The sequence below is a fragment of the Peromyscus leucopus genome, chromosome 10 (assembly GCF_004664715.2).
Source record: "Peromyscus leucopus breed LL Stock chromosome 10, UCI_PerLeu_2.1, whole genome shotgun sequence".
In the NCBI taxonomy this organism is placed as follows: Eukaryota; Metazoa; Chordata; class Mammalia; order Rodentia; family Cricetidae; genus Peromyscus; species Peromyscus leucopus.
In genome coordinates this window covers 4,538,481-4,550,464 of record NC_051071.1, presented here as the reverse complement: position 1 = coordinate 4,550,464, position 11,984 = coordinate 4,538,481, and positions in this window count along the sequence as shown.

The following is an 11,984-nucleotide window of genomic DNA, read 5'->3' as shown; positions in this document are numbered from 1 at the left end:
CTGACTCTATGAGCTGGAACCCATAACTAGCTTGTGTGGTCAAGAAGCTGAGACTAGATAGGACAGGGACTGAGGGGAAAACCAAATGGTACTGTTCTAAAGCAATGGTTCTCAAACTTCCAAATGCGGCAACCCTTTAGTATAGTTCCTCATGTTGTGGTAACCCCCAACTATAATATATTTTTGTTGTGACTTCATTGCTACTGTTATGAATCATAATATAAATATTTTTAGAAATACAAGTTTGCCAAATGTAGGTGGAAGTGTCTCTTCCACTTGCCTGTTCCAGCAGCTACTACTTAAATCATTTACTCAGAGGCTTAATATTATTTATAAATGCTCAGCTGGTAGCTTAGGCTTATTACTAACTAGCTCTTACACTTAAGTTAACCCATAATTCTTATCTATGTTTATCCACGTAGCTTTTCTCAGTGTGGCATTCTCATCTTGTTTCCTCTGCATCTGGCTGATGACTCCTTGACTCCACCTCCTTCTTCCCATCATTCTCAATTTGTCTTTCCCACCTAACTTCCTGCCCAGCTACCAGCCAATCAGTGTTTTATTAAACCAATTTTAAGTGACAAATCTTTACAGCATACAAGAGGATTATTCCACAGCATTTCCATCTTTTTGTCTAATTAAAAGGGAAGGTTTTAAATTTTTTTAAAATTTATTTATTTTTATTTTATGTGCATTGGTATTTTGTTTGCATGTATGTTTGTGTGAGGGTCCTATGGAACTGGAGTTACAGACAGTTGTGAGCTGCCCTGTGGGTGCTGGGAATTAAACCCGGGCCCTTTGGAAGAGCTCTTAACCACTGAGCCATCTCTCCAGCCCCAAAGGTTTTAAATTTAACATAGTAAGATTATATATAACAAAGCAGTTATTAAGTAATAATTATAGTAACACTATGTAATTCATTTGCATTTGGCAAAGTTAGAGAAAATACTTAATTATCTTATCTTGGTGAGTCTAAAGTTTTGTATCTAATTTATCTTTTACTATAACTAATGAAAACTATAACTGTAACTATCTAGTCTTCAGCTCCATCAAAGACTCCAAATGCATGTAATGTTACCTATGGACAGGGACATCAGGCTGCCTGGACAGTCACCCAAAATTCCTCTGCAACATTGGGGCATCCACCTTCAGCCTACAGGACTAGCATATCTGACAGACTTATCTGTGAAGTAGGATTTTTGAAGGACTGTCCCACCTTGTCTTGGCAAAGTTCTGCAGTCACTTTCTTTTGTGTCCTGCTTGTCCAATTTGTATAGCATATAGTCAGCAATTGAGGCAAGGGTACTTTCTTTGCCCACAAGACTAGCTTTTGCCATAAAGAAAACAAACTCCATACGGAGTTTCTTCAATGTCCATCATCCTCTTTGAAGTAATTGGTGCTGCCAGGCCAGACCCATCTCACTGTCAAGAAAAGTCTAAGTTCTTAAATGCCATATTCTTTTTTTTTTTTTTTTTTCTGAGACAGGGTTTCTCTGTGTAGCTTTGCGCCTTTCCTGGAACTTGCTTTGGAGACCAGGCTGACCTCGAACTCACAGAGATCTGCCTGGCTTTGCCTCTTGAGTACTGGGATTAAAGGAGTGCGCCACCACCGCCCAGCTTTAAATGCCATATTCTATAGGTCTTTGAAGTGTTTGAAGATTGTCTATCTATCTGAAATATATCTCTGTTTGATCTTGAAAACATACATAGTAAGACTATAAGTTTGCTATTATAGATGCCAGCAAACAGAGCCCACTAGAGAAAAGACAGTTACCAAGAAGCTGTATTTGACTCTGTTTTTGTGTGTTTAGAATCTCTTTTTTAAGCTTTCTCAAGTATTATGTGGAAATTCTTGCCAAATGTTTGGGTGCCACATGTAGGCAGAAGTTTCTCTCCTGCCTGCCTGCCCGTTCCTAAATACCCAGCAGCCACTTCTTCTTCTTCTTCTTTTTTTTTGAATGCCTAATGTCATTTATTGAAGGAGGGAGGAGGTCTTAAATACAGGCTTATAGCACAATGGGAGAAACCCGAGGGCAGAAGTTCACTACCGATGTTTTACAATCTTGCATCTAAACTGTTAATGCCCAATATGCAGGATACACAGACAAGGAACTTCCCTTAAGCATTCAGGAGGGTGGAACCTGGCAGAAAATTAGCATAGGGAGGATATCAAGGTCAAGGTCATCAAGCAAGGCAACAGTTTTCCAAAACGCGGGCCAGGGCCCTACAGGTACCCCCCTTTTACTAAAAAAAGAGCTTCTGACCTAGGTTGCATGGGACGTCAGCAGGTCACCTTACCTGTCATGGAGACGCCTGCCCAGGCCACACAGGCACTCTGTCTTAGGTTGGTGAGCGCTTCCCTGGCATTACCCGTCTCTGAATACTCATTATCATACAGGCGCAATCGTGCGTGAGCTGCAGAGTTAACTGCTGCCAAAGATCTCAAAGTGGTGCTGGGCTTGCAATCTGTGTGTGTTTGACACAGAAAAGACCAACAGAGGTTCTATCCCACCCATAGCCAGTAGGCTAAAGGCAACTGAGCCATTCCCTTCCTTAACGAGCCTTACTGCAAATTGGAGTCCTTGTAAGATGGTATCCCAAAAGCAACTGGAACTTGAGTTTATAAATTTATAACTTTCGAAGCCAATTGAAATGTATATAACTATTGAATTAAATTTATCATGCCCAATAGAATGAAAGATTAACTAACTGTGGTAGCTACTTTTGCTGCCAGGGTCTCCACTGTGCTAGCTGTAGTAACCAATTATGAGATGGCAATCCCAGAAACAGTAGTAGCGGTGGCCGCCACTGCTATAACAGCAACAACGGCAGCAGCGATGTCAAATTCTCTTCTGGTGCGTGTGGGCATCCACTGGCATGGATACAACTCCAGGAACACGAACCCCCAAGCCCCATTTTTTTTTATCCCAGCATGACTTAAGCTGGCAGCTCTGCAAAAGAACAATTGCCACTTCTTAAATAATTGACCAGAAGCTTATATTACTTATAAATGCTTGGCTGGTAGCCCACGCTAATTACTGACTAGCTCTTACACTTAAATTAACCCATAATTCTTATCTATGTTTAGCCACATGGTTTGCTACCTTTTTTCAGTGCAGCATGCTCATCTTACTTCCTCTGTGTCTGGCTGGTAACTCCTTGACTCCGCCATTTCACGTCCCAGCATTCTTAGTTTGGTCACCCTGCCTACACTTCCTGCCTGGCTACTGGCCCATCAGTGTTTCATTAAAGCAAGTGACAGATCTTTATAGTGTACAAGAGGATTATTCTACAACAGTCAAATGATTCGTGACCCACAGGTTGAGAACCACTATGCTAGAGGAATGTAGCAATAAAATGATTCCTAATGTCATTCTGCTATACTTATAAATCAGTGCCTTGCTCAGCCGTCATCAGATAAGCTTCCTCTTGCAGCAAATGGGAACAAATACAGAGACCCATAGCCAGATATCATGCAGAGAATGAGAGACCTTAGAATAATCAGTCCTAAAAGGGATGTCTCCATCAAACCCCTCCCTTGGGGCTCAGTGAACCCAACAGAAAAGGAGGCAGAAAGATGTAAGAACCAAAGGGGATGGAGGCTTTCTACACAGAAGAGGGCTCTGGTGCACTTATGAACTCACAGAGACTGTGGCACCATGCACAGGGCCTGCATAGATCTTCACCAGATGGAGTTCCAGCATTGAGATGGGAAGTAGAAATGTGCCCCATTTCTAACCCAGAAGCTATCTCCAATTGACAGCCACTTGCAAATGAAAAATAAGTTTTCTTTAAGAGAGTCTCAGTGAGGATACAAACCACTCTTAAGAATAGGCTGCATGTCCAGAAGTAGATGCCCTGCAAAAAATGAACTCAAGGTCATTTTTGGAAGTTCTTGTATCACAATGCTAAACCAAGGCTTTTTTTTTCCTTACAGGACCTTTGCATATATAAGTGCTTCTGGTTTTGTGTTTTATGGGATTCCTGTATGTGAACATGTGTGCCTCTGCATCTATATGCATTTCTTGTGCTTTTTTTTTTGACTCTTTTCTGATTTGGTTGTTTCATCCTATTCCAATTTGTTTGGTTTTGTTTTATCTTATTCCTTAGATACCTGTTATTTTTCTAACAAGAGATGGAAAGGGTATGGATCTGGATGTGGGAGCGGTGGGGAGGGACTTGTAGCATGAATCTTAAAGAGTCTTGTTAATAAGATCAAACCTGAGGCTAGTTATTGGGGTGAATATGGAAGATCAGAGAAGCAGAACAAGCCACAGCTTCCTCACCTTGCCAGTTCCTCAGCTGGTCCTGTTTCCTCAGACTGGAAGCCTCTGAGTCCTTATCCAGAATGGGTCTCAGCTGAACTGTTGCTCAGAGCCTAAAAGCTTAACCAGGCCAAAAGCTTAACCAGCCAAATGCTTCTAGTTTCTGGTCTTCATGCCTTAAATATTCTGTTTTTGGCATCACTCCCTGGGATTAAAGGCTCACTTCTTGGGATTAAAGGCATGTGTCACCATGTCTGGCTGTTTCCAATGTGTCCTTGAACTCACAGAGATCCAAAGGGATTTCTACCTCTGGAATGCTAGGATTAAAGGTGTGAGTGCCACCATTTTCTAGCCTTTGTATCTAGTGGCTGTTCTGTCTCTGACCCCAGATAAATTTATTAAGGTGCACAATATTTTGGGGAACACAATACCACCACAGGGACTGGGAGGGGGAGGAGCAGAAGGAGGAGGAGGGGAAACTGAATGTATGTATGGAAAAAATTGATTTTCAATAAAAAAAAATCCATCTTATGTATTGGGTATGGTGACACACACTCTGTTACCCAGCACCAGGAAGGTGCCACAGCTCTCCTATTGTTATGAAAAATGACATATTTTTTATTAGAAATGATATTTCTGAATCATAAACAAAGGAAGCTGTTATCAAATGCTTACAGTGATATTTCTGCTAAGTTCAAGAAGGAAGACCTGCTCCTGTTGGGATGGACAATTAGCTAGAAGCTCCTGAAAAAATGCAAGGACTGCTTTTGTATTGTATTCAAAGAGTTTAATTCACTAGTCTACATGTTCATGTGTTAATAATGCTGCAAGTATTAGAACTCCTGAGAGCACTGATCCAGTCCCCCAGCCCTGTCTGCTACACCCAAGCTGAACTGCCAGCCTTCTTTTACACTTTGAGACAATATCTAACTAGTTGCTCAGGATACTTCTGAACTTATGACCTTCCTGCATTAGCCTCCCAAACTAGCTGAAATTACAGGCCTGAACAACCAGGCCTGGTAAAATTTCTTCAAGTAAAAATATTGTCACAGTCTTACTTTGATGAGGGAATTAAAAATGAATGGATTCATGACTAAGTGGGCAGGGACAGGTCAGGACCTTTCCCAGTGACTCTGTTCAAGTTGAAGAGCCAAGTTCAGTCCCCAGGGATTATACAGTCACGTCCTTCCTTCCGGCTATTCTTGCTGCAGAGGGAACCTCCTGTTCTGAGGCAGATCATCAAGATAGGAGCCAGTCAGAAAGTTTAAAGATGATGTTCCAGAAGCTGCCACCACCAATATTCCCAGTCTGGATTCTCACTCTTTCTAGTCTCTTTCTAGTCCTTTGAATTGGTGTTGAGATCTATGTATGTTTGTCCATAGAGAATTAATTATATGCATGTTTAATTTGTAAGGTGCCTAGACATTCCAGTTTTATTCTTGTTTCCTTTTAGTGTTTTAATAGCATTTCCTGGCCAAAATATTGATTGTGACATTTAGAAATAACCCAGGCACTGTTCTTTCTGACTAAGACAACAATGCTCATGTTTGAAGAACCATTTATCTTTGTGAGGTTTTGTTTCTTTTTGTTTTTTGAGACAGGGTCTCCCTATGTAGCTCTGGCTGTTTTGGAACTCACTATGTAAACCAGGATGGCCTCGAACTCACAGAGATCCACCTTCTTCTGTCTCCCGAGTGCTGGGACTAAAGTCATGTACTACCATGCTTGGCAGAACCATTTATCTGTCTACCTGATAGTAGAGCAGATATTCAACAAATATTTATAAAATAAATGAAAAAGAATCAGGTTTTTATTTTATTTCACCTCACAACATTTATTAAGTAGATTGCATATGCAGGAAGAAAGGACATAGACACTGCCTGAGCTCTGGCTAATCCCAGCCCATGTGTGATGTCAAGCAATTAAGACCGAATTCCTTCCCTAACTGTGAGCATGACTTTCAGATGAATTTCTGTGTCATAGAAAGGGTCAGGACATTTGAATCATGTTGCCTATGCACATCAATAGCACTACTGATGTTTGGGCCAGATAGTCACTTGTTTGCAGGCTCTCTTCTACTGAAGGATGTTGAGTAGCATTCTGGCCTGTACCATGTGTACATATACATATCCATCAGCAGGAACCTTTCCCCATGCCCAGTTCTGATAAATGTTTTTAGATACTGTCATATGTCCTCTGGGTAGAGAGGGAATATCCCTCAGTTAGAAACCAATTTTTATACTCACATGAAAGATTAATATGGCTGGGATTTCAGTCAATAGTCTGTGCTAGCCTAGCACGAGTAAAGCCCTGGCTTCAATTCTCAGCACTGCAGAAAATAAAAACAAATATAAATAAAACATGGGTAAGCTATTTCAAACAATATTAATGGGAAAAAGTAATTCATTTTGTGATGTGATGTGATGTGATGTGATGTGATGTGAGTGTGTGTGTGTGTGTGTGTGTGTGTTTCTGTTAACCTTCTACTATAAAGAGCACACACTGGAGAGACTGGCCTTTCCCCTGAGAGGTAAGGCTTTTGTTTATGGGAACAATAGCTGTTATTTTGGAGCAGAGATTTCTAGTTATTAAAGTTTCCAAACATAATATTTGATTACTTTTGAAACAGAATAATAAAAGCAAAAGACTTAAATAGCCACAATCCCCACCTTCATGAATTCTGATGTTTTAATCAGAGTTATTGAGATGCCTTATGGGTAAATGCACTTATTGCCAAGGCTGGTGACTTCAGTTTGATCTCTGGGACCCACATGGTGGAATGAGACCAGATTTCTGAAGTTGTCTCTGCATGTGTACCATGGTATGCTCATACACACTACCTCTCCCCCATAACTGCAATAAAAAAAATAAAATAGGGTTGACAAGATGGCTATACAGGTCAAAACACTTGCTACACCAGCCTGATTACCTGAGTTCAATCCCAAGAACCCACATAAAGGTAGAAGGTAAGGGCTGACTCCATAAAGTGTTTTGACCTCTATATGTGCGTGTGCGCATGAGCACACACGCACAAACAGAAAGAGACACACACACACATACACACACACACACACACACAGAGAGAGAGAGACAGAGACAGAGACAGAGAGAGGCAGAGAGAGAGGGAGAGAAGGAGGAGAGAGAGAGAGAGAGAGAGACAGAGACAGAGACAGAGAGAGACAGAGAGACAGAGAGAATAAATACATCAGCATGGTAAAAAACTGATTTATGTAGGAAGACAAGAATAGGCAATATGTGTTGCTCTGGTTCCAATCACCAGTTTCCTCAAAAGCTTCACTTGGAGGAAGAAAAAAATGTTTGTAGTACAGAAAACTCAAGCTTCCCTTCAGGAGAACTGAAATCATAGGGTGAACTTGATGTGGAAACAGATGGTTTGAGCCTAATGCCAGTTCCAAGCAGATCAGAAAGGAAGCCCTTTGCTTTCACTAAGAGCTCTGCTTTTTCCCAGGGTGCACTTGGCTGAATATTTTGGAAATTTAGCTGTTTTTAGTTTGAGTATGATAGAGTTTGAACTCAAAAGCAAGCCAGCTGAGACAGGTTCTTTGGCAGAAAGCTCGGTCCCCATCTTTGTCATGGCTGACCTGTTGTGTCTGTGCCAGAGACTCATTTAGGGCCCTTTCCCTGGGCACACAGGCAGCCGCTCTCTCCCTGCCTGGCGTGTTGTTCTGGAGGAACAATTCACCCTTTGTCACCATGCTGAGGTTCCCCAGGCAGGCCCTCGTGAATAGATACAGGTTTCTAGTGACCCCAGCACCCATCTGTACTCTGTCCTTACAAGGTGCTGCTGGGTTTCTGTAGCTTTCCTTAATGAGCTGTTTTTTCACAGAAGTCCTAAATTTGTTTGATGTCCCAAAGCACTTGAGGCTTCTGATCTAAAAGTGTAGATGCAATGAAGAAGTGTTTTTTTTTTTTTTTTTTTTTTTTTACTATTCTCTAAGCGTGCTTTTCATCCAGTGAAAGAATCCCTTTATGTGTTCTAGGCACTGATCCCCTAAAGTTCAGATGCACACAACTAAAAAGGGCCATTTGTATGAGGACAAAACTATTTTAGGACAACTGGATTAAAAAAAAATATTAACTGTGAACTTTTGTGACATTTCCCCTTTTGTTGCTGTTCGTTCATGCACTTATGCAGAAACAGACATTAATTAAACAACAATGGCATGCCACTGTGGGAGTGACTGAGAGGCGCTCTCATAGTGCAGCAGAATGGCTGAGACTTCGTGTATCAGAGCATGCAGCTGCTTGGCCTTTTCTGGGCCTGAATCAACTGAGCCTCCTTCTAACCCAGAGTCTGTATCCCAAAGCTCAGAATAACAATAGTATCTAGTCCACAGGGTGGATGTGAGCACTGCCTGAGGCATGCTAGCATATATTACCAGGATCTTATGTTTCACTAATTTTGTTTACTAATCTGAAATCTATATAAGAAAAGAAGCAACTCGAAGGCTAGAGTTTTAAAAAGACTCTTCTTCAAATGATTATATTTAATAAAGAACACTAAATGTGTTGGGAGGTGAAGGAGGCTATATTACACAGAGGAAAAATGAGCAAGTAACATGGAAGTCCCACGTCTGTAATGGAGTGGCTTTCTAGGATCTCATGTCCAAGTAACTAAGGGATATTGGCTTCTTCCCTCATGCCTTTCTAGAGTTTAGTAGCATTCATTTCAAGGCTTATAAATAGGAAAAATGAATTTGCTGAAATATTACATGTATTACTTTAGAGCTTTGCCTATGTATTAGTTATCCATGAATCTATAGTTAATTTGCTGGTATACTGAAAACAGTAAATATTAGTTCATTGTTTCTGTGAGTTAGGAATTAAGAACAGGATAGGTAGGTGGTTCTGGCTTTGCATTTCCCATTAGACTAAGATCAAGGTTTGCCGGCCTACAGTCACTTTGAAGGACTGAATGAGTTAGGTCCTATCCTAAGCTGGCTCCCAAACATAGCTATGGTTTGTCAGCTCAATTCTTGCCACATGGTCCTCTCTACTGAAGCTGATTTATTGTCCCTACAACATGATAGTTAGTATCCTTCAGAGTCAGTTTGGGGTTCAGGAAAGTTGATGTTCCAGCATTTTATGACCCAGTAACTGTCACGCCCACGAGGCAGGGCCAAGAGGAAGCCCTTAAGATGTGAGATCTGGATGTGCCAGCTCTCTTGGTTCCTGGATCCTGGACATTGGAGGTAGACCGAGCAGAATTCTCCAGAGAACACCACTGGACTGCACTACACCTTCCCAGACCCTGTAACCTATCCTTTTACTTGTAAGTTACCCCACAGAACAAACCTCCCTTTTAACTACATAGAGTTGCCTTAATACTTCCACCAATACTCAGATGTGGTTTATTTGCTAGCATAGCAAGGAGAAGCAAATAAATACTTATGGTGGTATTTTATTTGTACTGAAATGTGATTTTAATTGTATGTTAATAAATAAAGTTGCCCGGGGGTCAGAGCTATTAGAGCCATAGCAAGAGCATGGCGGTGGTGGCACACGCCTTTAATCCCAGCACTTGGCTGACAGAGCTAGGTAGATCTCTGTGTGTTCAGGGATACAGCCAGCATTGGAGACATATGCCTTTAAGACCTGGGGGGGCTGTACATAAAGACAGTGACGAGGCAGTCACGTGTTTGGGTTTACAACCAATGAGAAGGCAGAACAGAAAGACTATTGTTGCAGGAATCTTAAAAGTTCTTATTAATAAAATCAAACCCGAGCCGAGTTATTGGGGTCCATGCTGGTAGATCAGAGAGACAGGACAAGCCACAGCTATCTCACCTCACCGGATCCTCAGCTGGTCTTGTCTCCTCAGACTGGTCTTGTCTCCTCAGGCTTCTGAGTCCTCATCCCAATGGCTTTCAGCTGAATTGCTGCTCGAAAGCCTGAAGCTTAACCAGCCACATGCTTAACCAGCCAAATGCTTAACCAGCCAAATGCCTCTAGTTTCTCACCCTCACGCCTTATATATCTTCCTGCTTTCTACCACCACTCCCTGGGATTAAAGGCTGGCTTTCTGGGATTAAAGGCGTGTCACCATGCTTGGCTATTTCCAATGTGGCCTTGAACTCACAGAGATCCAGAGGGATTTCTATCTCTGGGATGCTAGGATTAAAGGGGTGAGTGCCACCATTTTCTAGCCTTTGTATCTAGTGGCTGTCTGTTCTCTGACCCCAGATAAATTTATTAGAATACACAGTACCACCACAGACTATATTAAAGACAAACACACAGGAAGTAGGTCTCTTTCGGAGAGGTAGGACCACCGCAGGAGGAAGGGTAAGGTTTTAGCTCTGAGCTCTGACCTCTTGGCTTTCTTCTTTACATTGGTTCTGTGTTTCTTATTTAATAAGACAGTTGGTTACATCTACAAATACTGCATAGAAATCATCTGAATGCTTATTAGTGTGCATGGAGGAAGCTGTCACAGAGAGGAAGAAGGGAGGAGAAGACGTGCTGGAAGCAGTGGCATCAGAACACTGATAGTTTTGCAAGCAGGACAGGTAGGGAGGCAGGGGTTTGTGTGGGAAAACGTAGACAGAAGGATGTGGAAGTGGGAAACACGAGATGCCTGTAGCATCCAAGTCTCTTTTCTTTATTTTGCCATGATAAAAACATTCTGACAAAAGCAATTTAAGGGAGGGAGGGCTTCTTTTGGCTCACAGTTCCAAGTACAGTCCTTCATATCGGGAGTCCAGGCGGCAGGGCTGATTATATGTAGTCAAGAAGCAGAGAGTGGCTACCGTGCAGGCCCAGATCTAGTGCTTTGAGTCTGACCCCATTTACGAGCCGCTGGAGTGTATGGAGGAGCCAATGCTGCAGAAATGCCATTACTGCATAGAGCTGGTCCTATGCAGCTGCAGCTGTGCTGCTGCCCTACTGGGACACGGAGAGCTTAGTGCTGCCTGCAGGCTATAAGCACAAAGGCTGAGCCCATTGAGCCTTGGGGCAGCAGACATCACCCCCTGGATGCCCTGCCTAACTGCAGAATCAGCCTGATTCTGGGCAACAGTAGGATACCCAAGAGGAGTGTTGGCAATGGTCCAGTATTTATGGTGTTTCAGAAGCTAGAAACTTTGAACCAGGCTATTGATTGATTCATTGCAATGAATATTTGCATGTAAAGCTGTTTGGACTATATATATATATATATATATATATATATATATATATATATATATATATATATATATAAAATGTGTGACACACTGCACTTTCCAATGTCACAATGATGAATGAATATATGATAGAGAGGTGGGAAAGATGGAGGAACAGAGTGATGAGACATAATGGTGGCCATATTAGTGTCCATGATCCGGGTTGCCCCACTGTGGGCCATGTTGATGTGAGTGGCCTGTGCTACCACAGGGGACAATGGTACGTCTGTGGTACTGCTGCAGCCAGGGAAGTATTGATATCTGTGACCAGTGTTGCCAATGAGGGCCATTGAGATAGATGTCTGCTATCTATTCTGCTGCCTGAATCCATGTTGACATCCATGGGCCGAGCTGCTACCAGGGGCCATGTTGATGCCTGTGGTCCATACTGCTTCCAAGGGCTATATTTGGGTACCTAGTTCTGCTGCAGATAGGGGTCATGCTTATGTCCATGGTCAGTGTTACTACCAAAGGCCATTTGAATATCTATGGGTCATGCTGCCACTGAGGGCCATATTGATATAAGTGGCCTGTG